General features: G+C 42.7%; 2 pseudogenes; both read left to right on the top strand.

Moving 5' to 3' along the window:
- Positions 1-1,139: 1,139 nt before the first annotated feature.
- LOC129351983 (hippocampus abundant transcript 1 protein-like) lies at positions 1,140-10,704 on the top strand (annotated as a pseudogene).
- Positions 10,705-18,815: 8,111 nt separating this feature from the next.
- Positions 18,816-26,489, top strand: part of LOC129352048 (protein Shroom3-like) — a 36,265-nt pseudogene continuing 28,591 nt past the window's right edge.

A 26,489-nucleotide genomic window follows, 5' to 3' on the forward strand; every position in this document is an offset into this window, starting at 1 on the left:
GAAAACCGTTTTCCAACCGTTTTTCATATGAAGAAATTTTATTCTGAAGACGTGAATGTTGCGCGTGCATCTGTTACATCACATCTCCTGCAGCTCCAGATTCTCTGATGTTTAATGAGATTCAGGGGAGAAAATGTCCATTTCTGACATGACGTCATACTGATTCTTCTCAACTTGATTCAGGACTTTAATTGGAAAAATCAACAACAACAAAACAGAAAAACAGATCCGAACCGAACCGGAGTGTCAAAATGAGCAGACGAGCAGGAAAGAAAAACCATAGAATTTCAAAATAAAAGACCTAGACGAGCGTCAACTGGACTTCCAACAAAATGTGGGAAATGTGAAAAATAATAAATTGTAGCTCCAAGTTTGGATAAGTATGAAAAAATCAATTAGAACATAGACAAAGATGTGGATATTATGGAAAAAAAATTCATCCATCCACTGGTGAAAAAGATGTTATAAATTGCAAATTTTTAAAATTCATAACTTCGTAGGACAAATTTTTAGTGTTTAAATTTTGTATACAATTGGGAAATGCTTCAATGTGGTTATGTAAACTTCTCAATAATTTACTATTGAATAGTGTTCCATAAATGTTTGACAGACATAAGTTAATATGTCTGTCAAACATTTTCATTAAGTATATAAATTATGAAGGAAAACATTCTTAATTATTTGTTTTACTCAACTTTTTTGCATTATTAAAAAACAAAAATCACTTTACTCTCAACATTGTGACATTAATTCTAAAAATGTTTGTATTCTGTTCAACATTCTGACTTTAATTTCAGAATTCTGTCCATTGTTACTTACATCATTTTCATAAGACTGTCTTAGAAAAACAGTGCGGCTTCAGTCAGAGGCTTCTTCAAATTCGCCGCAATACAAACTGCTACAGGAGATCTATTGGGCCAACAGCCGTTGACATCTACAATAACTCTTTAAAGAAATTTAATTAATATTTAATTCCTTTTGGGATAAATGAACCATTTTTGAATTTGAATAACATTTCTTAGTAACTTAAGGAACTTTAATAACTTTACTAACTTAAAAGAAATTTTAATTCATATGATAAATCCCAGGCTCTTATTTTTAGAGTGACCGGAAGTATTGCCATGGTTGGGCGGAACTTGACAGCGTCAGTAATTGTGCGCATCACCAGTACTGCGGACTGACTGACTGAGCTGGACGTCTTCTAGAGGAAAGGAGAAACAACAACACATCTTCCAGAGTCTGCGGGGGTTTGTCTCGTAATTTGCTCGGTTCGGCCTCCTGGGGGCTAAAACACGAAGGAATCCTGGAAGCACCCGGAGAACCGCGGATATCCACGCGGCAAGGATGCTTCATGACCCGCAGCAGGTGTGAGGACATGGCGGCCGAGGCTCCGGCGGCGCCCGGCCGGGTGGTGCTGGTCAAGAAGATCATCATGAAGGACGGAGCGGTGGTGAGTGTCCGAGCCGCCATGTTTACCCGGACCGAGACAGACCCGGACCGAGACGTTTATGTTGTTTTTATCGAGGTTCTGGTTCTGTTGACGTGGACCTCAGCTGAACCGTTGTTTCTGCCCGCGGATATAATTAAATAAACTGTCACGTTTATGACGTAACATGGAATTAACGGACGTTGACGCTTGAAATGAAAAATCAGAGTTAACCGTTAGAAATGTGATTTATTCGACGCCATTTTATTGATTCATAGAGGAAAATCACAGTTTATCTGAGTTATTATGAATTATGTGAAACAGGTTTTAATTTCTAGTTATTGAGGCTGAAATTGTGAATAAATTAAATAGATTAAATAAGGTCGTTCTGGTTCTGGACGGTCTGGTCCAAAATGGCCGTGTTCTGTTCTGTTCGGTTCTGTTCTGGGAGGAAAGTGACGGTGGGAGGGAGGCAGTAATGGAGACACACACACACACACACGCAGGTTGGGCTTATAGCGGCGGTGCTGATGCGGTCGGGATGGGTCCATTATGGTGTTACATAACATCCCCTGTCCGGCAGCGCCGCTCCGCTCCGCGCCTCGCCGCGCAGCGCCGCATCAGGCCGCGTCAGGCCGCGCAGGGACGATCCTCCCCGGGGCGGGCGGGCTGGAGGAGCCGCTGCTGCGCATCCGGCGCTCCGCAGCTCCGCCAGCGTCCATTTTAACACCAGAACAGACGCATCACCGCAGCTCACACAGAAAATGTCTGAAAAAATAGATTTAAAAGACTCGATGTCACTTCATGTTTTCCCCTGAACGTCACAGAAATAAAATATCTTCATGTTTCACCAGAAAGGACTCAAACATCCAGCACCTCCAGAGTATTTACACACATTTTACCACTTTATACTTTGGTTTATTTGAGATTTTTCACAAAGAAGTCAATAATTGAGAAGCATAAAAACTATCAAAAATTGTCTACATCAATAAAAACCTTTTCTAAATAAAAACTAAGAAGCTACATAATGATGTAGATGTTTACAGATGTTCAAATCTGGTAGAGATTCAGCTGCAATGAAACACTTCATTTGTTTATTTGTAAAAAAGAACATATATATATCTATATCTATCTATCTATCTATCTATATATATATATATATATATATATATATATATATATATATATATATATATCAATAAATAATATTGATGTAGTTATAATATATAAAAATTGTCTATAATATATAGACAATTTTTATATATTATGAAAATTGTCTATGTGTTTTCGTATTACATAAAATTACACAAATTGCTAAAAAAATTATAAAACATGTAATATTTTTTGCCCTTTCTGAAAATTTTCTGTTGATCTGAAATGTTAATATGATTCATGAATTCATATTTTCCCCAATTAAAGTAAAAGATTATTAATAAACATCAGATTTGCTCATGAAGGTATGTAATAAGATTTTTTTTATATTAAACATGAATGAAGCAGAATTTCCCCCATTTTTCTTTAAGGACAAAATAAAGCAATAATGAATAAATGTTGATTAGTATTTAAAGTTTATTGATCTTTGCTAATATATTTTGGTATTATTATGCCATAATCCAAGAATATTATAACATAATTTTATAATATCATATAATTTTCCAGTATTAGTGGAAAATGGTCTCAAAACAACAATATTATCGTTTATCGTGATAACAGTTTTTGTCCAGCTCTAAACATATCATTTCATTCATGACTTTTTGCTTCAGTAGCTTTTAAAATATTGTTATAATCTGCAATTTAATAAACATAAACCTCTTGTGTCATGAATTTTGACCAGAGCGTAAAGATTTGGAGAAACGGCAGATTAAACCAAAATGTGTGAAACGCTTCACACCAGCTGAGGATTCTGGGAAAACAGTAAAACAAGGTCAGCTTGTTCTGATGAAAGGTCAACATGGCTGCTTCTACTCTCAGATATTTGACCAGAAATGTGAAATATGTATTTAACGCTCAGGTAGAAATGTAAGAAGTTTATCAGACAGGAAACTCAGTGAAGCTCCAGCTGCCGGTTGCTAATGCTAGCTGGTTTAGTAGCATGAATGTTAGTTTTAGTGCATAAATTGGTGAAGTTATAAAGAAAAGTTTTCATCAGTTTGACTCTTGGAGCATCAGGCCTGTTACTGATGCTGGTTCTGTGGTTCTGTCCGGGTCTGATGTTCTTCTACCCTCAGTTTCTCTACATTCCTCATAGAGTTAGAGGAAGCTGAGCTCAGGATGGTTACAGATAAACTCTGGACCAGGACTGGACCTCTGAATGCTTCCCACTAATCTGCCTAGCAACAGTTTATTGTCTGGGTTCTTCATGTTTCCTTAGTGAATCAGCTTCTGTATCAGTTTCTGTTTCCAGTCTGAGTTGAACTTTAAGAAACTGAGGATGAATTGGAAGATAATCCTGCTGGATTATTTTCATTTCCTGCTGGATTATCTGGTGAAACTCCTGGTGAAACTCCTTAGATGGGTTCTGTTTGGGTCAGAACGGTTCTGGGTTCTGGACTCGTTCCAGGTGAAATGCAAACTTTTCTCTCAAGCCCTGGTTCTCCTGTATGTTTTTTCTTCCACTAAACTTTCCATCTGTACTTCCATTTCCTCGTAAATGTTTGGGATCATTGTGAAGGCAGGACAGATTCTGTTTTAAAAATAATGTTTATGGGAAATTAACTTTAAATATTCTGGCTTGAGATTCACCTGTAAAATTAATTTTCTTGTTGGACCAATCAAATGAAAGCTGCTCACTGTTCCCATGGTAACTCAGAGTCCAGAACCTGCAGGACGGAAACAGCGAACAGAATCACATTAGCTAAGTGAACTGTTAGCGAGTCGGACATCCCAGCTAAACATGGATCCAGTTCTGGTTCCGGTTCTGCAGGTCCAGCTGAGAACCATCAGTTCGGTCCGGTTGTCAGTGACAATAAAAGATGAATAAATCAGAGTTTCTGTTCGTCTCTGTCTGCGTCAGCAGAATGGACCTTCGTTTTCTGGAATGTTAAACCCGATATGAAGCTGAAACTGGACCTCCAGGTTCTGCTGGTGCTTGAGGACGGATCATAACGTCTCTATTTGTTCACAGGGAGGGAAGACTCGGTTCTGGTCCGGTTCTCACCTTTATCTGGGGCTTTTGTTGGTTTAATGGTGGCCTCAGGCGCCCAGCCTCACATTATTCATGTTAACATGGCTGCCAGGTAGGTGGAGAAACGACGGAAACTCTGCAGTTATTACACATTAATGCAGATCAGTTCAGTCTGAAGAGCCCGCCTGGTTCAGATTGAAGAGTAGACTTTATTAAATGAAAACTAAACCAAAGTTCTTCCTGGTTGGTGGATGTACTGAGAGCTGATTGGTTCTCTGGAAGCAGGAAGTTGGGATGAACTGCAGCAGGCAGACGTGAGGCGTGCTGAGTTGTGTTGTTTCTGTGTTGCAGCCGCAGCAGGGCATCGGCCGGCCCAGCGTCTACCACGCTGTGGTGGTGATCTTCCTGGAGTTCTTCGCCTGGGGTTTACTCACCACGCCGATGCTCACCGTAAGCAGAAACAACAGGCTGCTTGTTTCACAAAGATAAAATGTGTTTCTGTAACAGGATGTGTGTTTGTAGGTTCTGCATGAAACGTTCCCTCAGCACACGTTCCTGATGAACGGCCTGATCCAGGGAGTGAAGGTGAGCAGGAAACTACGTCTCTGTTTGGTCCTAGTCCAAGTTTATCATGTTGGGTAGTAACACTTATGAGCTTGTTTTCACTTCATAATTTATTAATATTGATGATAAAGTTCTAAATCCATCAGCAGATCGTTTCTCTGGTAACATGGGAAAATGTCTTGTTCTAAGTAAAATAATCTGTCACTGGAACTTTTTATGGAGGAGTTATTTATTTAAAACAAGATGATATTTCCTGCTGAGAAGAGACTCAAATAGTCTAATGACAAGTTGACACTTTTAATTAAATATTAATGAATCTTTCAGTGCAGGTGTCATGTTTATAACAGTGTTATGTCAGTCTTATGCAAAGTCCTTTAAATAAAATGTTTTCCAGAAAATTTACTGGTTAGTTAGTTTAGTTTTATCTCAAGTGTCCAAAGATGTTGAGTCTATAAACTAGAGTAAAACAACCTGGTAAGCAGTTTGTGCTGCTGCTGCTGTTGCTGTTGCTGCAGCTGGTACTGCTGCAGCTGCAGCTGCAGCGGTCAGTCAGGACTGTTCCTCTAACGACGCTGCTTCCTGTCTGCAGGGACTGCTGTCCTTCATGTCCGCCCCGCTGATCGGAGCGCTGTCAGACGTCTGGGGACGAAGATCCTTCCTCCTCATCACCGTCTTCTTCACCTGCGCTCCCATCCCTCTGATGAGGCTCAGCCCCTGGTAGGAGCTTCATCCCACTGGTTGGATGGAAAAGTGAAACTTTGACTAGGTGGCTCCTTCAGCTCAAATTAGCCACGTTGTAGTAAACTACGCCGTCAGGTCGCTGTGTTTATGTTCAGAGTTTATAGTTGGAACAGAAGCTTCGGCTGTTCTGTGAAACATTCTTTATAAGAACCGAGCGTTGGCCCGGCTCCAGTTCTGATCGTTTCATCAGAGCGGATGAAGTTTCTGCCAGACGATGCGTCCAGACTGTTTCTCAGGTTATTTTTAGATCCTTCACGTCTCTCACTGGTTACGTTTCCAGAAGCTTTGCTGGATTTACTGGCTGGTTTCCCTGAACTTAAAGTTTCCAAAACCTTCAAACGACTTTCAGGAAACATTTTCACAAGTTACTTAAGTGTGCAAAATTTTTGCGGTTACCTGTGGTGAACTTACAGGCTTCTCCCAGAGATTCTGGTTACATTGGTAAAGTATTTATAATTAAAATTCACCAGGTTTTTATGAAGAAAACGTGTTTATTTGTAACAGTAGAGTCATTTTTAAATCAGAAGCCTTCATTAAAATGTTCAGACTGTTTCACCAGCTCATGAGTCATAAGCGTCTCGCTGACTCTGACCGTCCTGCTGACGCTGCTTTCTGACCCGCTGTGTGTCCAGGTGGTACTTCGCCATGATCTCCATGTCTGGAGCGTTCTCCGTCACCTTCTCCGTCATCTTCGCCTATGTTGCTGACGTGACGGATGAGAGGGAGAGGAGTACCGCCTACGGCCTGGTAAGAGCCGCCCATCGTGTCGGCCCGGTCCGAACTCTGAGTGATTGACATCCTGTAACGTCCTGCTGCGTTTCCTGTCCAGGTGTCGGCCACGTTCGCAGCCAGCCTGGTGACCAGCCCGGCCATTGGCGCCTACCTGTCGGCCTGGTACGGAGACAACCTGGTGGTTCTGCTCGCCACGCTCATCTCTCTGGCCGACATCTGCTTCATCCTGCTGGCCGTCCCCGAGTCGCTGCCGGACAAGATGAGGCTCAACACGTGGGGCACGCCGTTCTCCTGGGAGCAGGCCGACCCGTTCGCTGTCAGTAACCAGGAAGTGTAACCTGGTAGCGGTTAAAGAGGCCATGTGACAAACTGTCCCTCTGTCTGTCTCTGGTCCAGTCTCTGAGGAAGGTGGGTCAGGACTCCACCGTCCTGCTGATCTGCATCACCGTCTTCCTGTCTTACCTGCCGGAGGCCGGACAGTACTCCAGCTTCTTCCTCTACCTGAGACAGGTGAGACCTCCAGCTTCCTGTCCACCAACATGGCCCAACATGGCCGACTGCTGAAATGTTGGCATGAAATTACTAAAGACTGGGAGGAAATGTGAGAGGAGGAATCGTTTCTGAACTGATTCCTCAGATTTAGCAGGATGGTAAAGGAACATTTCATCAGAACAAAGTTTGATATCAGAACCAGAGGAAGATCAGATCAGAGAATCTGATCGGTCCCTCATGTATCAATCTGATCTGCTAGTTTATTGGTGCAACCCGATAAAAACCTTCCTGTCTAGTTGTGTCCCAGAAAGTTTGGAAATATTTGAATATTCAACTAAAATAAATGTTGATGTTGAGCTGAACGTTTCCTTCCAGGTCATCAACTTCTCCTCCACCACCATCGCTGTTTTCATCGGGGTCGTCGGCATTCTGTCCATCGTGGCTCAGGTACCGACCCAGTCCCACACGCTGCAGGTCCTTAAACCAGAACCAGAATCAGAACCACTCTGTGTCTCTCCTTAGACGCTCTTCCTCACGCTGCTGATGAGATACCTGGGCAACAAGAACACGGTTCTGCTGGGCCTGGGCTTCCAGATCCTACAGCTGGCCTGGTACGGCTTCGGTCAGAACCATGGTAAGACCGGCCACTGAGTTCAGCAACCAGAACCAGACAGAGCCAGTGGGGGACACTGTTGCTCCTCTGTCTGCCAGTGGAGGGCGCTGTTCCTCTGTCTGCCAGTGGAGGGCGCTGTTCCTCTGTCTGCCAGTGGAGGGCGCTGTTCCTCTTCTGTCTGCCACTGGAGGGCGCAGTTCCTCTGTCTGTCAGCGGGGGGCGCTGTTCCTCTGTCTGCCAGTGGAGGGCGCTGTTCCTCTGTCTGCCAGTGGAGGGCGCTGTTCCTCTTCTGTCTGCCACTGGAGGGCGCAGTTCCTCTGTCTGTCAGCGGGGGGCGCTGTTCCTCTGTCTGCCAGTGGAGGGCGCTGTTCCTCTGTCTGCCAGTGGGCGCTGTTCCTCTGTCTGCCAGTGGAGGGGCGCTGTTCCTCTGACTGCCAGTGGAGGGCGCTGTTCCTCTGACTGCTGTGTGTGTGACAGGATGATGTGGGCGGCGGGAGCCGTGGCAGCCATGTCCTCCATCACCTTCCCTGCTGTTTCTGCTCTGGTGTCGCAGTCGGCTGACCCGGACAAACAAGGTGAGTCCAAACGGTGGCCCGCCTGACCGGAACCAGAACCAGAACCCGCTCTGACTGTCTGTCTGCCTGCAGGAGTCGTCCAGGGTATGATCACGGGGATCCGGGGCCTCTGTAACGGCCTGGGCCCCGCCCTCTACGGCTTCATCTTCTTCCTGTTCAACGTGGAGCTGAACACTCTGGACCCGATCCAGGAGGAGTACAGCATCGACCCGCTGCCGCTGCACGGACCCACAGAGGTACAGAACCATTCAGAACCACACTAACGGGCCTCATCAGGACTAGAGGGAAAACTAAAACAGAAGGCGATTCTGGAGTGACAGCAGCTGGTTTCCATTCTGCTGCTCGGTTCTGAATGTTTTATAAATACAGCAGAACTGGACAATAAAACATCAAAATAACTGAAATCATCAGTTTTATTCTCCAGTTCATGAACAGAAAGAGATTCTAGTGAAATGTCAGAGTTTGGGTGTCCAAACGTTTTGACTCGTGGGCCAAGAAATCAAAACTAAAGAGCATTTTGCACATTTGTTATAAATTTATTCTCAGTTATAAGAAATAGTTTCTCTGAAAACACTTTCTATGTTTAGCCAAGTTTAATAAATTAGATAAAGCTGATTTGGATAACTTGCTTCTATTCACTATGAGTACTTCATATTTTCATATGTATACTACAAATAAAGTTATTTTACTGTTTTCATGTACTTGCTGTAATTTATGTAAATGCCTCCTGATTTTATTCATCAGTGCTGCATGAATTCTGTCATATCTGATAAACATAATATTTTTTTAAAAACAGCAAAAATAAATAAAAACAGTTTAATAATCCGTTTTATATGTTTCTGAACTGGAGTTGAGGGCCACAGTAAACGTGTCCTGGGTCCAGAAACGGCCCGTGTTCCTCAGGTTGAGCCCCTGCCTGGTTGCTGAACTGCAGCGTTTCTCCTGTGTTGCAGCAAGCGCTCATCCCGGGGCCGCCCTTCCTGCTGGGCGCCTGCACCGTGGTCATCGCCTTCCTCGTCGCCCTCTTCATCCCCGAGAAAACCTGCTGCTCCTCTTCCTCCTCCTCGTCCTCCTCGACCTCGTCCTCGGAGCTCTCCCTGAGCGACAAGCCCCTCCCAGACAGCAAGGAGGCGCTGTCCTCACTGGCCGGCGTTCACATCAACACGCCGCTGCCGGGCAGCGATGAAGAGGCCCCGCCCTCCGCCAACGCCGAGGACTCTGAGCCGCTGCTGAACGACAGCATCGTCTGAGGAGACATGGGGGCGGAGCCTCTGCCGTTGTGGGCGGAGCCTCCCCGCTGTGTTTTACTGTGTTTCCGTTAGCAACGCGGCCAGACTCAGTGTACTTTTCTCGTCGGAAGTTTTTGCCTCTTTGCCGATCGGCGGGATGAACTTTTAGCTTCAGAGGCGCGCCGTCCTGACCAATCAGGATCCATCTTTAATGAGCCAATCGGACGCAAGCGTGGGTCTGCAGGGAAGAAGGGGAATAAATCAGACGGGTGGGAGGAGGCAGATCCTTAATGTTTTAATGGAGGATTTCACTTCATCTTTGAGGCTTTTTTTTTTACTCTTTAGGTCATTTTGGACGTGTTTTAATTCAGAAGTAAACTTTAAAACATCCAGGTTTATTTATACGTTTGTTTTTAAATCAGTGTTTCTGTGGGTGGAGATTGTATTAAAACCAGCTAAAACAAGAGAATGAACCATTTTTAATCTCACTCTGAGATTAAACCAAAGCAAACTACTGACAATAATTAGAAGGAAACAGGAATGAATCCTTACATTTCGAGTAAAACAAACATTTTGGGTTTTATTTTTCCCTGTGTGTCCCTCTACCTCCAGTTTTTCTGTTTCTCTCAGTGCTGCTGGCTGCTGGCAGAGAAAAACCCTCCTCCGCCCGGCTCCCACGCCTCAGGGTCGGTTTAATTCGCTCCAAAACAACTCAGTTTCACTCGAGGCTTTTTCCCTGGCAGCAGTGAAACTCCTGAAAACAAACTTTATACTTGAAGCATCCGACAGAGATTCCAAGAGCTTTAGAGAAGATTTGAAGCAGTTTTAACAGTATTTAACTGCCACACTGTACAGTTAGCTATGTCATGACTTTAAATGTAAATGCACTTTTGAATGAAACTCTGGTTTGTAAATACTGTAAGTGTGACGTGGGGTCGGCTAGTTTTCCGTCTCTGGTCGAGTTTAGAGGACACATATCATCATATCTTCCTTTTTTTATGTGTTTTTTTTTCCGGTATTTCGTTCATGATACTCGCAGTAATTTTCTACATCTGAAATAGAAAATGTTGCCAAAGAGAGCTGGCATTCAACTCAGAACTTGGCATCAACATCCACCTGAAATTATAGAAATTATAGTCTGAGATTATAAACTGAACATTTAGGGAATTTTCTTCTGCATTGAGGAGACTTTGTAAACCAGCACCACATGCAAAAAATTTAAAAACCGCCCACAGTGGTAAATGGCTGCATGTCCATTACAATGTTGATATTCTGCTAACATAAAAGAATGCAATTTTGCAGTTGCTGTGTTTCCATTAATTAAGAATGCAGTTAAAATTGCGTGAATACATTTTTCTATATGTTACATAATTACTGCAAGTCACAGAACGAGACAAACTATGGAAACTGTGACTTGTAGTCCAGAAAATACGGTAATTAAAACAGAAACTGAAATAGTGATAAGGTTAATGTAGTTTCTGCTCCTTCATTTTGACAGTCGCAACAAAAATCCAAAACTTTCTTAGTTGGTCAACTTTATGCTCACAAACAGCTGCGGTTAGCATCTGAACTTCCTGTCCAGATTATGAGATGGAAAATGATCCCTGGCGCTGATTATATCATTCTTTTTAAAGTTTTCTAGCCTGACTGATGATATGTGTCCTGTAAATCAAAGGCTAGCTGCTTCTGCTCTTGGAATGCTTCTTCTGGCTTTTTGATTCCCAAATCCAGTCAGAACCGCAGAAGCCTTTTCAGACGGGAGGAACCAGAACAGAACTGAAGTGTTCTTACAAACCTGGGAAGGCGGGATCCGTTTTTCTCCCGGATCGTTTCGGAAACATCTCTGTGTTCTCTGCTTTGTGGGTGAGTCCGGCCTCGGATGGGCAGCTAAATGTTTCCGTGACGTTTTTGTATCCAATCAGAAGCGACCTCAGTATGCTAACACTCAGACCAGCACCAGGGCTGGTTGGTTTTTAAACTGGAATTCAGCAGAGCTGGATTGAAACCACTTAAACACGTTTATTTTTTTAGCTCTTTTGCTAATCAGACGATTTGGTGAAACAGTTTTCCTTTGGAAATGTTCCCGCCTCTCCTCAGCGCTCCTGTAAATACTGATCCCAGCCGCGGCCCGGTGCGATCCGCTGTGAAACCGGGCCGTTCTGTAAAAACTGTACATGAGTTGACTGGATGTCTGTTGATGTGAGCTGAACTGGGATGTCGTCTCGTCTGGAGCTGTATTGATATTAAAACGGTACAAACATGTTTCACATCTGCTTCATGTCTCATTTCTGTTCACTGGAAATATGATCAGTGTTGCTTTTAATTCCAGATTTTGGTAAGTATGGATAAATATTTGGTACTACTGGAGATACAAACAAGATAAACTGGTTTGATGTTTGCACATCCATCCGATCATTGGTTCATCCATCCATCTTTTCCCAATCACTGCCGTCTTGCTTTGTCCATTTGTTCACCGTTCTATTAATACATCACTTTAAAACCATCCAGTTTTTTCTCTTTGTTCATCAATTTTTTCTTCCATCCATTTAAATATTGATTTGAACCTTAATTCCACCAACCATCATTTATTCCCATCTGTTTTTCTTCCAATCCATTCATTTTCTAATTCTATTAATGCATTCACGTTTGTCATTCATCCATTCATCGCCATCATTTCACTCTCAAACATGAACACCAGCGGCCTCTAGCGGGAAACCCGGCGTAATTCAGGAACGCCAACAACTCGGCCAATCAGCGCTTCGGCTTTGAGGTCACGTGGCCTCTCGGCCTGACGGGCAACAACAAACATGGCAGCCACTCAGGAGAGGAGCTGGACGGAGGAGAAAGAGAGGACGCTCATTGCGTTTTTCTCCCGTAAGTCCGACATGTTCGGTCCGGTTCTCCTCGCCATACGGACTCGGCTCCGGTTCGCTCGGCTCGGCACCGTGTCGCTGAAACAAGCAACAGCTTTGGGACGTTGGAGTGGGGGAGGAGGGGAAGGCAACCGTTGCTCCACTGAAGCAACGAGTCGAAGCAACGAGCAACGGGACGAAGGGTTCTGGTCATTGATCCAAACTGCTCCTGATTTTCATTTGGATTATTGCAAAGATTGTAAACCAGATTAATTATCAAAGGCGTTCATCACCGGAAGATTATGCAATGATTAAAATGATCACTGATGGTGTTTATTGCTGAAATATTCTCTAACTGTCAAATAGAAAAGCCTGGTTGATATTTATTTATTTTACACAGATTGGAAACGTATCAGCAATAATTCTCTCTAGGATCAATTAATGTCTTTTAAAGCATCATTAGCGATTCTGCACCTTTTAAAAACTCATTTATTTTCCAGATTATTTTTTTTTTTTGTATTTGTTTTCCAGAAGATTGCAATATTTAAAATGAACTTTATTCATTTAAAATTCTCCTGTTTAAATGAATGGACACTTTAGCATCTTTGATTAATGCAGTGATTTTTACAAACATTATATTACTGTGAGAATTAACTTCTACAGGGACAAAAGAAACAAATTTCCTCAGGAATTAGCAGGAAAAGATCTTATGAATATAATTATTAATGTTATCTTCCATAAAATCAGGAGTTTATTCCAGTTTGATGAGTTTCTGAACATCTTTCAAATTGTTTTTGATTAAAATGAATGTATTAAATTATTGTTAAGGCCTAGTCCACACAAAGCTGGAAATGTGAAAAATCTAATGCATATTATGTTTCATCCACATTAAAACTGTTTAACATCATTGTCTATAAAATAAGTTGTTTCCCCCAAACACAGATGTATGTGTGTGTGAAAGAAGCCAAACATGATGAAGCTAATTGCTTTGACTGTAGCTAAATGTCTTCTTGTTCTCCAGAGAACAGCTGTTTGTGGAACTACAAGTCGGAGAACTACAAGAACCGGGATCTGCGATGGAAAACCCTGGAGCGCCTCCGGATCCTGCTCTCCTCCCAGCCGCCTCCCGTTCCGTTCACAGGTACCGATGTGGCTAACGCTGCACCGCGGACAGCTCTGACCAGAACCACCGCAGCGTTTCAATGTTTGACCAAAGCTTTTAAATATGACAAGATGTGCCGGACTGCTAGATCTGAAACCAACAGGAAGGTCCACTGCTTGGATTTCAAAATAATAGTCAGCCAGAATGATGATTGTAGGACATCCATCCGTCCGTCCGTCCTTCCATCCATCCTGTTTTTATTTTTATTTCTAAACTGTCCCTAAATTAACATTTCTGGAAACATATGACCTTTGCCCTCAGCATTCTGGTTCCTTCCCATCTCCTCTGTGTTGTTCATCTTCCAGTGGAAGACATCAAGAACAAATTTAAGAACCTGCGTACGACGTTCCAGTGCCAGTCCAAGCTGGTGGTTCTGGGCGGCTTGGTGCCGCAGTGGAAGCATTACCAGCAGCTGAGCTTCCTGCAGGGCTGCTGCGAGCCAGAGGAGGGCGCCGCCGAGACGCCGCCCTCCCCGCCCACAGAGGAGAACTGGCTCCCTCCCTCCTCTCCTGGTCTCGGCGTCTCTTCCTTCCCACTCCTCTTCCTCAGGCGGCGCCGCTGGAGGAGCTCCTGGACGGAGGAGAAGGAGCGGGAGCTCATCGCGTTCTACACAGGTGAATAAATAAAACGGCGGCTTCAGGAGAGATGAGGCGTCGGTTTGCTCCTGACAGGCGTTTGTTCCTGCATTGATGTGTGCAGAGCACGGCTGTCTGTGGAACAGGAAATCAGAGAATTACAACAACCGGCAACTCAGAAAGAAACTCATGGAGTCCCTCAGGATCCAGCTCTCGGACCAGCTGGTTCTGTTTTCTGGTAAAATTGTCTCAAACTCCTGATCCTCCTCTCTGTTCTGCACAAATTCATCACAAGCTAAAGGACCTTTACAGGTTTTAAAAAGTCTAAAATGAAGAATTTTACTCTGGACTTTGGACGCTTTTTTATCTCCGTTTCAAACCTTTATAATTTACAGCATATTAAAAAACTAAGCTAAACTTATGATAGGCTGGTGAAGATCTAATCTAAGATTCAATTTAGTTAAGTTAAGCTAAGATTTCTTATGCTAAACTGAGCAAGACTTGAGTCAGACTAAGGTAAGGTTAGCTAAGCTAATGGAAAGTTGAGCAGGCGAAATTTAACTTACATTTAAATGGCTAAGCTAAGGTTAAACAATGGAGGCAAAATTCAACAATGCTAATTAAATTAAGGCTAATTTTAAGGATGACTAATGTAAAGTTAGTTAAACTGAGGTTAAACCAGGTAGGTAAAATTAAGCTAAATTTAAGGGAAATTAAACTGAACTATAATGTGCAAAATTAAATCCCTGGTAGTTTAAGCTAAGCTAAACAAGGAAGTGAGAGGGGGCTAGATAAGTCAAACTAAGCTAAGGTTCATTATGCTAACATTGGATTAAATAAGCTAAGATTAACTGATAAAAAGCTACCCTAAGGTGTTGTTAGCTAGGTGAAGCTAAGCTAAATAGGTTAATGAAGGCTAATAATTAATTATATTTAGGTTTTATATGCTATGTTTTTATTAAGCTAAACTAAAATAGGTTTCGTTAAGCTACAGTGTTGTAAGCTTAGACACTGTTAGCATAAAGGAAACTACTAAACAAAGAGACTGTTTTAAACTGAACATAAAGTTTTTTAAAGATTTTTTCAGATCATGTCAAAGATGCATCCAGCTCCAGTTTTTATCTTGCAGCTGTTTGGGAAATGAAAACGTAGCCGAAGTACTAAAAACATAAAACATTATTATGAATCTATAGAGCCTTAAATCTGCAGTCAAGATCACAAACTTCCTTTTTTGGCTTCTTAACATAAAAGTCTGTCATTTTTTGCAGTGGAAGACATAAAATCCAAGTTCAAGAACCTTCGGACGGTTTTTAACCGGGAGTTCAAGGCGGTCCAGGCGAGCAGAACCTCGGACCAACCCTACGTGTCCAAGTGGAAACATTTCCACCAGATGCTCTTCCTCTGCGAGTCGTTTGAGGAAGACGATTTTCCTGACGCCCCACAAGAAGGAAGCCGGACTTCCTGCTCCGCCTCCTCCTTCGACGCCTGCAGCATCAAGACGAGAGCAACGCCGTCACCTGCTCCGCCTTCCAGGTGTTCCCCGCAGCTCCAGACCAGACCGAGCTAAAGGATCCCAGAGCGGCGTCCGGATCGCCGCCGGACAGGAAGCCCGCTTGGGTTCTGGTTCCGGCTGACGACCGGGCGAGCGGCGAGTCGCGCTGCCTCTGGAGCGAAGCCAAAGTTCAGCAGCTCATCTCGTTTTACGCCGGTGAGTCCAGACACTGTAAAAACAACAAGTGGCTTTAGTCCAGTTTCTCCTGCTGATATTCATTGAAACGATGTCCAGCCGTAGTTCTACAGAGTACTGACCCGGCAGCAGGTGAACACAGATGAACATGCCGCACTTTTCAGCTTGCCCCTGTGTTTCAGAGCACAGCTGCCTGTGGAACCACCGGGTCGACAGCTTCCGGAACCGGCTGCTGCGCCAGAGCCTGCTGGAGACGCTGAGCGGCCTGCTGTCCGCCGGAGAGCCCGTCCCGTTCACAGGTAACTGGGCCGGCCCGGAACAGAACTGGAACCGGAACCAGAACCCACCAGCTTCTGCTCTCCTCCCTGTTCCAGTGGAAGACATCAAGACGAAGTTCAGGAACCTGCGGACCATCTTCCAGCGGGAGCACAAGGCGGTGAGCGCCAACAGAACCTGCGGCTCCGAGGATTTCTACCTGCCCAAGTGGAGGCACTACCTGGACCTGCTGTTCCTCTGCGACGCCGACGCCAATGATGCCTTTGCCCAGAACCCGTCCGTCCCGCCGTCACCGACCCCCCCGGACTCCTGGCTCTCCTGCTCTTCCTCCTCCTCCTCGTCTTCCACCAGCAGCAGGAAGCGAGCGGGTCGGTCGGCGGGTCGGCCGGCGGCGCCGGCGAGGAGCGGGCGGCGTGGCGAGGCGCCGCACGCCGGCTTCCTGAAGTACGTGGAGGAATGTCTGAACGAGGCGCCGCCGCACAAAGTGAAGAAGAAGAAGAAGATCATCCAGACGATCCACAGCCTGGAGGAGGACGGATGAAAAACACTGCAAAAAATACCGTAGAGTTTACAGCAAAGTACTGAGCCCACTGAGACAATATGAAAATAAAACATAGAGAATTATATCAAAATAATAACAATAAAGTCAAAAAGATAAAAAAATAGTCATCAAGTTATGAGAATAAAATCTAAATAACATGAAAATAATCATAAAACTAGTCCAGATAATTCAACAATAAAGTCATAAAATTGCAAAAAAGTTCTACAATTTTAAGAATAAAGTTGAAATAATGTGACAATGAAAAAATATAAAGTCAAAATAATACGAAAAAAAGGTCTTAAGCATTTTTTTAAAGGTAACAATGGTAATAAAATTGTAACAGTCAGAAAATTGCAAGAAAAAATGTGGATAAAGTCATTATTTGTCTTCTCATAATTTATTTCATTATTTCTTATTGTGGCCATCATTCATTTTCATATTTAACAATATTTAATGCTGTATTTAAAGACTTTCTGTTGTTATTAGCACTGTAATACTAACTAATTCTGTGTCAGTGTTTAGTTGATACCCAGTGCCTTTAAATGTATCAATAAATATTTTAGTTTTGCTGTTATATTAAATTTTTTGTGCTTTTATTTTTATCCTTTCTCATCGTTAATATTCTGAGTTTATTATTAAAGTTCGGAGGTTAAAAAATAAACAGGAATGAATCATGAATCTGCAGAAATCCATCATTCATAAATGTCATTTTGAGCCTGCTGTTTTATTATCTGTCCGCCAGGTGGCAGTGTGGGATAAACCCGCCTCCTCTGCCGGTTTATTTCTCTGCAGTTTGAAACTATCTGAAGAATGTGAACTTTCCGGAGCCGCCGACCTGCTTCACGGGTTTCACCAGCGGAACTTTACTGACTTTTCGCTTCCTTTAATCAGCTGCTGTTGCCTAAGAGACGCTGTCCGTCTTCTGGATCCATTTGGTTTATGAACATCAGGCTATTTTAGCTCAGCCTCTCAGGGTTAGCTTAGCTGGTCTCAGCATCCCGGGCGCCATCTTTTAGCTTCTGGATGTCAAAGTGTTGTCTGAGTTGGGAAAAGGTTCTGGTTAATTCACAAGGTTTCTGGTAACGGGCAGGCTAACATGTAGTAACAAACACATAGGCTACATGTCTGTCTTAGCTAACCGCTACATTAGCTAAGCTAGTTTGAAATAAATATTGGATATTTTCTTAATATGGTGATGATTCTCAAATTTGTGACCAAGTGAAAGTTATAATGTACTGATTGTTCATCCACCACATTACTGGAGGGTTACTATGGAAACGATCCTGTTCTCACTTCCGGTAGGCACCGGAAGTAGCAGTATTTCACTAGGTAATTTATAGTTTTTGCAAATCTACATTCATGGTAGACGCTACATCTCTTCGGTTATTGTTCAGTAGTTATACAGGAACAAAGGGAGAGCTGGTTCTAAACCTGTGGCTTGTTTATTGTTGCCATAGCAACTGCCTGCCAAGATGGCTGTCAGTAACAAAGTTCACAAGTTCAGGCTAACATGAGAGCTGGAGAGAAGGCCTCCAGCTCTCATCGCTTCTCTGTGTTTTCTTGTTTACTCGTAGTTTAGGGTGAGTTTTAAGTAGTGAAACAAACTGGGAAGCAGCTGAAGAGCTAACCAGCAGTTAGCTTCCCCAGCTAACTCTTTTTTATCAGGTCACAAACTTTATTTTTCAGTTTCAAACTACTTTTCCAGTTAGATTATTTTAAACAAACTTTCTGACCCTAATTTAGCTCCATAGCCTCTGAGGAGAAACTTGTTTTTAAAAATTAAAACCCATTTAAATGGTGGGCGGGGCTTAGCTTAAAGCAGAAGATCCTCCTACATTAGATCCTCTTGATGTTTCTAATCATCTGATTTTAGTGGAAAATTAATCATGAAGGAAGTTTAATCTGGTTTTTAACAGTAATCTGGTTCCAGTGTGAACGCAAACAAACAACATCCTCCTTTTATTCTCAGCTTATCTGCATTTTTGTTCCAGTTTTCTTCACTTTTTTTTCTAGACCTTGTTTGGCCTTTTTTTTTCTCTCCCTCTCTCCACTTTACTCCTCCTCTTTCTGTGTCTTTTCTCTTTGCTCGGTGAGTCGCAGTAAATCCTATTGTGATGCTAAACTGATAGAGAGAGAGACAGAGAGAGAGAGAGAGAGAGAGAGAGAGAGGAGAGAGAGAGAGAGAGAGAGAGAGAGAGAGAGGGAGAGAGACGCTTTGGATTCATTTCCAGCAGATCCGAGTCTCACTTTGATTCTCCATAAACTCTCGGGAATCTTTCCAGGTTGAATCCGGGCGGCTTTCTCCCTGGACTGGATCAGCCGCTCTCTGCGCTACAGGAATGCACTTTGCAGGAAAGGCGCAAACCTCCTGCCGCCTTGTTTTCCCCGCAAACCGGGACTTATAAATGAGCGGCGATGCACCTGTGAGCGACCCGGAGTGGAGAAGCTCATCCCGGGCTCCAGCAGCGCCGCCGGGCTGAGCGCCGGGCCCCGGGCCGGGCATGGAGCGCCGCGGCCGGGCGGGGCTGCAGCCGGCGGGCGGAGGAGAGGGAGGCGGATGGGTGCTGGTGGAGGCCCGGCTGCAGGGAGGAGCGCCGTGGGGCTTCACCGTGCAGGGCGGCCTGGAGCACGGACAGCCGCTCATCATCTCCAAGGTCAGGAAAACCAGAGTTCAGACTCGTTTTACTCCTAAAACCCAACAAATGAAAAACTTTCCCATCAGCCGGCTCGACTCATAAGCGACCCGAGATGTTCCTAACAGGGCCAGCAGGGGGCATCGAATTTACCAAGTTAATTCAGTCCAATGTAAATACGATAAAATAATCAGAAAAACACTAAACAAGCTAAACTAGAAATATAAACATGAAAGTAACAAAAACAGATGTATTTACAAATACACAAATATCCATCTATAATACAAAGATGTAGACCAGGTTCCATAAATCCATCATTTACATGACTAAACATCTTTCTCTTTTCTGTCTTTTTAATAAGTTGTTTGTCACTTCATGGCTAAGCTAACCCAGCTAATACCTTACCCAGTCATTAGGAAGACTGCTGACTGGCTGGTCATGTGCTCGCTCCATAAGGAAGGAAAGCAAATGCTAAACACTACTGTACCCAGTTATAATAGTGAAAGGTTTAGTGGAAGGAAAAACATGGACTGAAGAAAGTGAACAATCAAAACTGCATAAGTTGACCTACTTCGTCTTAGCTTAGCATGATTTAGTTTAGCTTTTAGTTGGATCACTTTAAGTTTATATTAGCTTAGCTTTGTGTAGCTTACGATTAGCCTAGCTGACCTAAATTTAGCTTATTTAGTTTATGTCATAGTATGTCATAATTATAAGGACGGTATAATTAACAAGCAACCAGATCCAATCATCATTTTAGGCTTATACATTTTGTTCCATTTTATCAGTTCATGTATGTTTGGCTAAGCTAAGCTAGCCAAGATTTATAATGCAAAACTTCTGTGTTATTGCCAGTTTGTGACTTAAACAAACAGGAAGATGTTAACTTGACAGTTTGTCATTTTCTGGCTACAAACAGGATAAGTAAATGATAAAGATTGTATCTAACTAAGCACAGTAATGGAAAGTTTAGTGGAAGAAAAAAGTGTGATAGAAGAAACCTCTCACAGCCTTAAGAGATGTGTGAATTAAAAGCCATTGAAGAGTTTGGAGAAAGTCTTTGTTTTTGACTCTGGATATATTTTCCACAACGTTTCCAGCGTCTGATTGGTTGAGCCTTAAAATGGAGCCTTAAATCTGTTTCCCATTTTTTTCCCTGTTTGTTTAAAAGAATTAAGTTATAGTTTAAAATCTAACCGTTAACGAAGCTCATCAGTCGCTTCTGACCTCGTTTTATTAAAATGCAAATCAGCAGCTGCTAACGGGGAAAGTGGGACAGGAATCTGACAATCCGTTTTCCTGATGCATTTGAACGCAGCAACGGCGGCATGTCCACCGGTTCCGAACCGGATTTGTTCCAAACGGGATCGGATCGGTTCTGAACCGGATCCGTTCCGAACCAGATCAGTTCTGAACCGGATCGGTTCGGTTCTGAACCGGATCGCTCTGATTCTTCACACGTGTAATGATAATCATATTATTTATTTACAGGTTTATTTCTTTCATGATTTTTATTTTATTTTATATTTCAGTAAATGTTTTTATAGCTTTTGCTCTTTTACAGTCACTTTTTATATTTTTACATGTTTCAAATTTTTTATATTTGATGTTTTTCGTAAATTTTACGGATTTATCTTATTATTTATTTAAAAAACAACAAATATGTTTGGACATTTAATACTATTTTATTGGATTTTTTTTATGACTTTTTCCTTTTTAAATGTGATATTTAAATTTCCTCCATCCATCCTGACTGAATGTTGATTTATTTAGATAATTTTTTGTCTAATCACTCAGTGTGAAATTGATCCAGGATCAGTTTCTCTGCTGGTTTTTATTGATTATTGGAGGTTTTTAGTGTTTTGTTGATTTTTGTCTCAGTGCTGCTTTAACAGCCTGAGCAGCTCTGCTTGGATTTCTCCATCTGCTGGGTAATGAATGTCAGCTGGAGTAGCGAGTGATACACACACACACACACACACACACACACACACACACACACACACACACACACACACACACACACACCCAGTCTCTCGGTGTTTCTGCCGTCCTTATTTGGGTTTATTTATCTCCTAACAGCTCTGCAGAACTCAGGACTGGTTTCTGTCCATTTTCCTTCCTTTCTGGGCTCCTTGCATTTTTATATCTGTCACCATTAAACACCATTAAACCGATACTGAGATAAAAACCTCAGTGTCGGCTGTGGTTCTGATGGGTTTTGGGCTGCGACACACCCAGAACCCGCCCACGCTTGGCGGTGCTGCAGCAGCGGTGCGGGGCTTATTGATACCTGTCAGTCCGTCTGCAGCTGCAGGATGGACAGTCCTCAGAGAGTCTGAGTTTGGGTTTCTGCATAAAACAGGAACATTAAGACAACGAGTTGCTGCCAAAACTCTGAACGATCCAAAGATCCTGGAAGGAGAACCGGGCTTTTATGGAGCCGCTATGAAGCAACAACAGATTCTAAAACTAACTGAGACGTAGAAAAAGAACCGAGGAGCAGCAAGAAAAGAGTTCAGTCCGCTATAACCTGACTCCGGTCCGCTATAACCCGACTCCAGTCCACTATAACCCGACTCCGGTCCGCTATAACCCGACTCCGGTCCGCTATAACCCGACTCCGGTCCGCTATAACCCGACTCCGGTCCGCTTTAACCCGACTCCGGTCCGCTTTAACCCGACTCCGGTCCGCTATAACCCGACTCCGGTCCGCTATAACCCGACTCCGTCCGCTATAACCCGACTCCGGTCCGCTATAACCCGACTCCGGTCCGCTTTAACTCGACTCCGGTCCGCTTTAACCCGACTCCGGTCCGCTATAACCCAACTCCGGTCCACTTTAACCCGACTCCGGTCTGCCTTAACCCGACTCCGGTCCACCTTAAACGGACTCCGGTCCGCTTTAATCTGACTCCGGTCCGCTTTAACCCGACTCCGGTCCGCTTTAACCCGACTCCGGTCCGCTATAACCCAACTCCGGTCCACTTTAACCCGACTCCGGTCTGCCTTAACCCGACTCCGGTCCACCTTAAACGGACTCCGGTCCGCTTTAATCCGACTCTGGTCCGCTTTAACCCGACTCTGGTCCGCTTTAATCCGGTCCGCTATTTTTATATGTCTACCAATATCGTCAGTTTTCTGCTGTTGCAGCAAATTGTCTCCTCTGTGGGACAATAGATGATATTTTATTTTGGTGAAGCTTTGTTTCTTCTTTCAGGTGGAAGAAGGCGGTAAGGCGGACAGCATGGAGCGCCCTCTGCTGGTCGGGGATGAGATCATCATCATCAACGATGTGGAGCTGAGCGGCTACAGACAGGAAGCCATCGCTCTGATCAAAGGATCGTTCAAGACGCTGACGCTCACCGTCCGCAGGTTTTTATTTATTTACTTCTAACGTCATAATTAGGTCAAAATGAAGCCGATTCTTATGAATCTGACTGTTTGTTCCCAAAATGCAGCATTAATGATTAATGGGATTTAACCGGATCTGTGGGAATTTCCCCTCAGAAAGTTTATGGAATAATTTTATCTCCTGGATGTGAATCCAGAAGGTCAGGAAGAGGTCAGAGGTCAGGCTGGATAATATTAGAAAACATCCAGCAAACCTTTAAACAAACAAACAGGACTTTTCATCAATCAAAATGGAGGATGTCCTCATTGATCACGATAAGGTTCTGTTACCAGTTATTAATGAAGTTATGTCATTATAGGAATTTATTTCAGTATTTTTATAAAACGTAAAGATAAAAACTACAGATTTCACAGAAGCTCAGCTCCAGTCTGAGTTTTTCCGTCACATTTCAAGCAGGTGAAAACATTTGATGAAACAGAAAGTTAATGAAACTCTTCTGGTTTAGCAACAAACACTTTGAGTTTATGATTTAAACTGAGTTTATAAATCCAACAACACATTTATTAACCAATAATTAGTGAGTTTTAATCAAACAGCAGGAGTCAGGAGACAAATGTCACAGTAGAAATGATTTACACAAAGAATTTATTGTGATAAATGATATTATTGGTTTTTAATATCGTTTTCAAGTAATTCAATGCAAGAACATAATCAGATATCAATAATTGTCATGAACATTTAACATCGGGAGATATTTGAAAATCCAAGATAAATAAAAAAAGCTAGTGAAACAAAAATAAATTATTCATGAAGTTTGACTGAACAAACGTTTAGTTGAGACCGAAACACCAAACTGAAACTTTTATCTCCAGTTTTTGGAGGAAAAACAATAAATCTGAAAATTATTGAGCTCGTTTTAGCTTATAATGAGATTAATTAATTTATTGCAACCGGCCTTGTTGACTCACAATCCAGAAACCATGTGGTGCATTCTGAGCAGGAGGCCCCACTTCTGCTTTTCAAAGTTGTGATTTTGATTTCGAGGTGAGTCAGCAGCAGGTTCTCTGGATTTAAAGTGATATTGACCCTAAAACGCCTCACTTTGACCAGAGCAGACTGAAATCTCATTATCTAAGAATCATTTCCTTCTAAAAATGCAACAAACATACTTTGAATAGGCCAAATGTATCTGTCAGTGTTGAGGCTTTGGCATTCGCTCAGCCTGGTGTGTATTTGGGTTTGGGGCGTGACATGGAGCGCTGCTGCTGCTGCTACTGACTGGATGACATGCAGGACTTTAGACTTTAGACCCCACACACATACACACACACACACAGACACACACACACACACACACACACAGTAGGACAGGTGCAGCAGCACACCTGGTCACTGTGGAAGGCGTGGCAGTTGGTGAAACGACGTTCTGATCCGCGTCCTGCTGGGATCTGATGGGGAACAGAGAAATGTCGGCTGGTCGCAGGTTTGTGCTGCATTTCGTCTGATTGCTGCGCTGCAGCGGCGCGCTAACCACGCTAACCACGCTAACCTTTGAACCGGTCTGTTTGTATCGGCTCCGACAGTTTCTACAGAATCTTTTTAGATATTTACTCTAGAGGTAATTATCTACCTAATCACCTGAGTGATTAGGTAGATAATCATTGATCATATAATCTGATGTGATCAGTGCATAATCTGATGTGATCAGTGCATAATCTGATGTGATCAGTGCATAATCACATCAGATTATGCACTGATGTGATTTAAAGAGTATTAAGGTCCAACCCAACGGGTTGTTTAATATTTTATTGGTTCTGCTGCAGGCTGCAGGGTTTTGTTCTCATTTCTTCCTGGTTCGACACCAACCTGTTTTCTAATCTGTTGTTGCCTTTGATCAATTCTTCTTAGGCTCTGATGGTTTTTCTTTGCTGCATTTGTTGTTTTTTTCTCTTCTGTTTCTGCTGTTTGTCACAGAAATATTGGTTTATTTCTTCGTTGTTTCTAAATGATAGAAAACAAAGAATATTCATAATGTAGGCCGAATTGTTTGATGTGGGTTGATGTTAGTTACAGATGTTTTGCTGTTTGATGCTCTGCAGCATAAAGTGTCATAAAACCTGTTGATCAAACATTTTGTTATTGATCCATCATTGCTTCCACAAACGTTCTGCTGCTGTGTGACGGTTACATTTTCATCCTGCGCATGCGGATCGCTTCAGGGTCGCAAGCCGTTCACACAGGAATCCACCAAAATAAAAATCTCTCTGAAGGTTTTTAAAGGTTTTATTTTGGTATTTTGCTGCTTTTTTCCACAAACTGTTTCCAGAGAAGCATCTTGGTTTGCTAAACCACTTTGCTAGCATAGCTAGCTATGCTAACAGTCACAGGAAAACTCTTGCTGCCTCTGCAGGGTTATGAGGGAAGGTCGTCGCTAGGTGGTGCTCATCCAACATAATTAACTGAGTATCATCAGCATAGACGCTTCTATCAAACTGTTTTAGCGTTTTGCTAATCTGAGTTAGCGAAACGTCACGGCAAAGTGACGTCAGCAACAATCTTTGCAAAGCAACTATTGATCAACCTGGGAAGACTTGAGGTCATTTAAAGTTCATCCAGGATTGGAGGCAAAATCTGCTAGCGTTAGCATTAGCATGAAATTATAATTAGAAAAAACAGATGATCAGGATTATCTGTAAACTTTCCTCCTTCACTGATCATCAAGACGAGTGTGTGTGTGTGTGTGTGTGTGTGTGTGTGTGTGTGTGTGTGTGTGTGTGTGTGTGTGTGTGTGTGTGTGTGCGTGTGTTTATCCGCCACCAGAAAGGTGTGTGTGTGATTTCAGCAGGTGTTAGCTGCTTTTATTGTTAGCTTTGCACTCCTCCATCCTCGCTGTCAGAGAAACAAAAGGTGTGTGTGTGTGGTGACGTCGTCTCCACACACACCTTGCAGACGCTGCCTCTCCTGCTGCTCTGTCCATCCGGCCGCTCTGATTGGTGCGTTTCCTGATTGGAACAAAGCGCAGCAGAGACTCTGACATCCAAACAGAGACGCTGCGCCGGAGCTTCCTGTCAGAGCCGTGAGTCTGATTTTCTCTGGGTTTCAGTTTGACTTTAACTATGAAACATTTCTGTTAATTTGTAATTAAAAAACTGTAACTAACTGGAAGTATAACTTTTTGTTGCATATAACATTTTCTAAGTTGATTTTGATCTAAAAGTTGTAGTTTTGCTCTGTGGTCAGTGGACCGTATACAGTCACTCCGCGGACCACAAATGGCCCCTGCACCATACTTTGAACACCTTTGATCTGAGGTATTCATCTAATTTTATGTAACCTCTGACCTTTGACCACTTAAATCAAACATTTTCTCCCTTTTCAAGACAAATATTGTTTCTTTGGGTCGTTTATTTATTTGTTATTTTATTTATTTTATTCTGGATTCTGTAAAATATTCCATGTTTTTCATGTTAATGTTCAAAACAGCATCAAAAACAAAAAGTTTATTTATTCGCTTGAAAGGAAAACAGTTGATCCACAATTACACCAACATTTGTGAAAACAAAATAAATAAGACAGAAATAAATGAAACATAGAAGATTTAAAACATCTAAGATCTTTTTAATGTCTCAGACTCAAAGGTCAAAGGTTAGAGAGCAGTCTGGGTTAGAAAAATATTTTCCCCTTAAGAAATTAAAATAATTTTAGATTTTTTCTGCTTTAGTTAAATGATTTAAATCACATTGTAGCAGAAACTCATATTTATAGAAAAACAAAGATCCAACAGGCTGCAGCTCCGCTAAAAGTTAAAAGTTATAATCAATGAAAGTTCTGGAGTGGCTTAGTCAAAGTCTGGCCTTAACTCCAATTGAGATGCCGTGGAAAGACTTTCAATAGGTTGTTGATGCTGGTAAT

Source organism: Poeciliopsis prolifica, unplaced genomic scaffold, assembly GCF_027474105.1.
Source record: "Poeciliopsis prolifica strain line A6 unplaced genomic scaffold, Auburn_PproV2 SCAFFOLD071, whole genome shotgun sequence".
In the NCBI taxonomy this organism is placed as follows: Eukaryota; Metazoa; Chordata; class Actinopteri; order Cyprinodontiformes; family Poeciliidae; genus Poeciliopsis; species Poeciliopsis prolifica.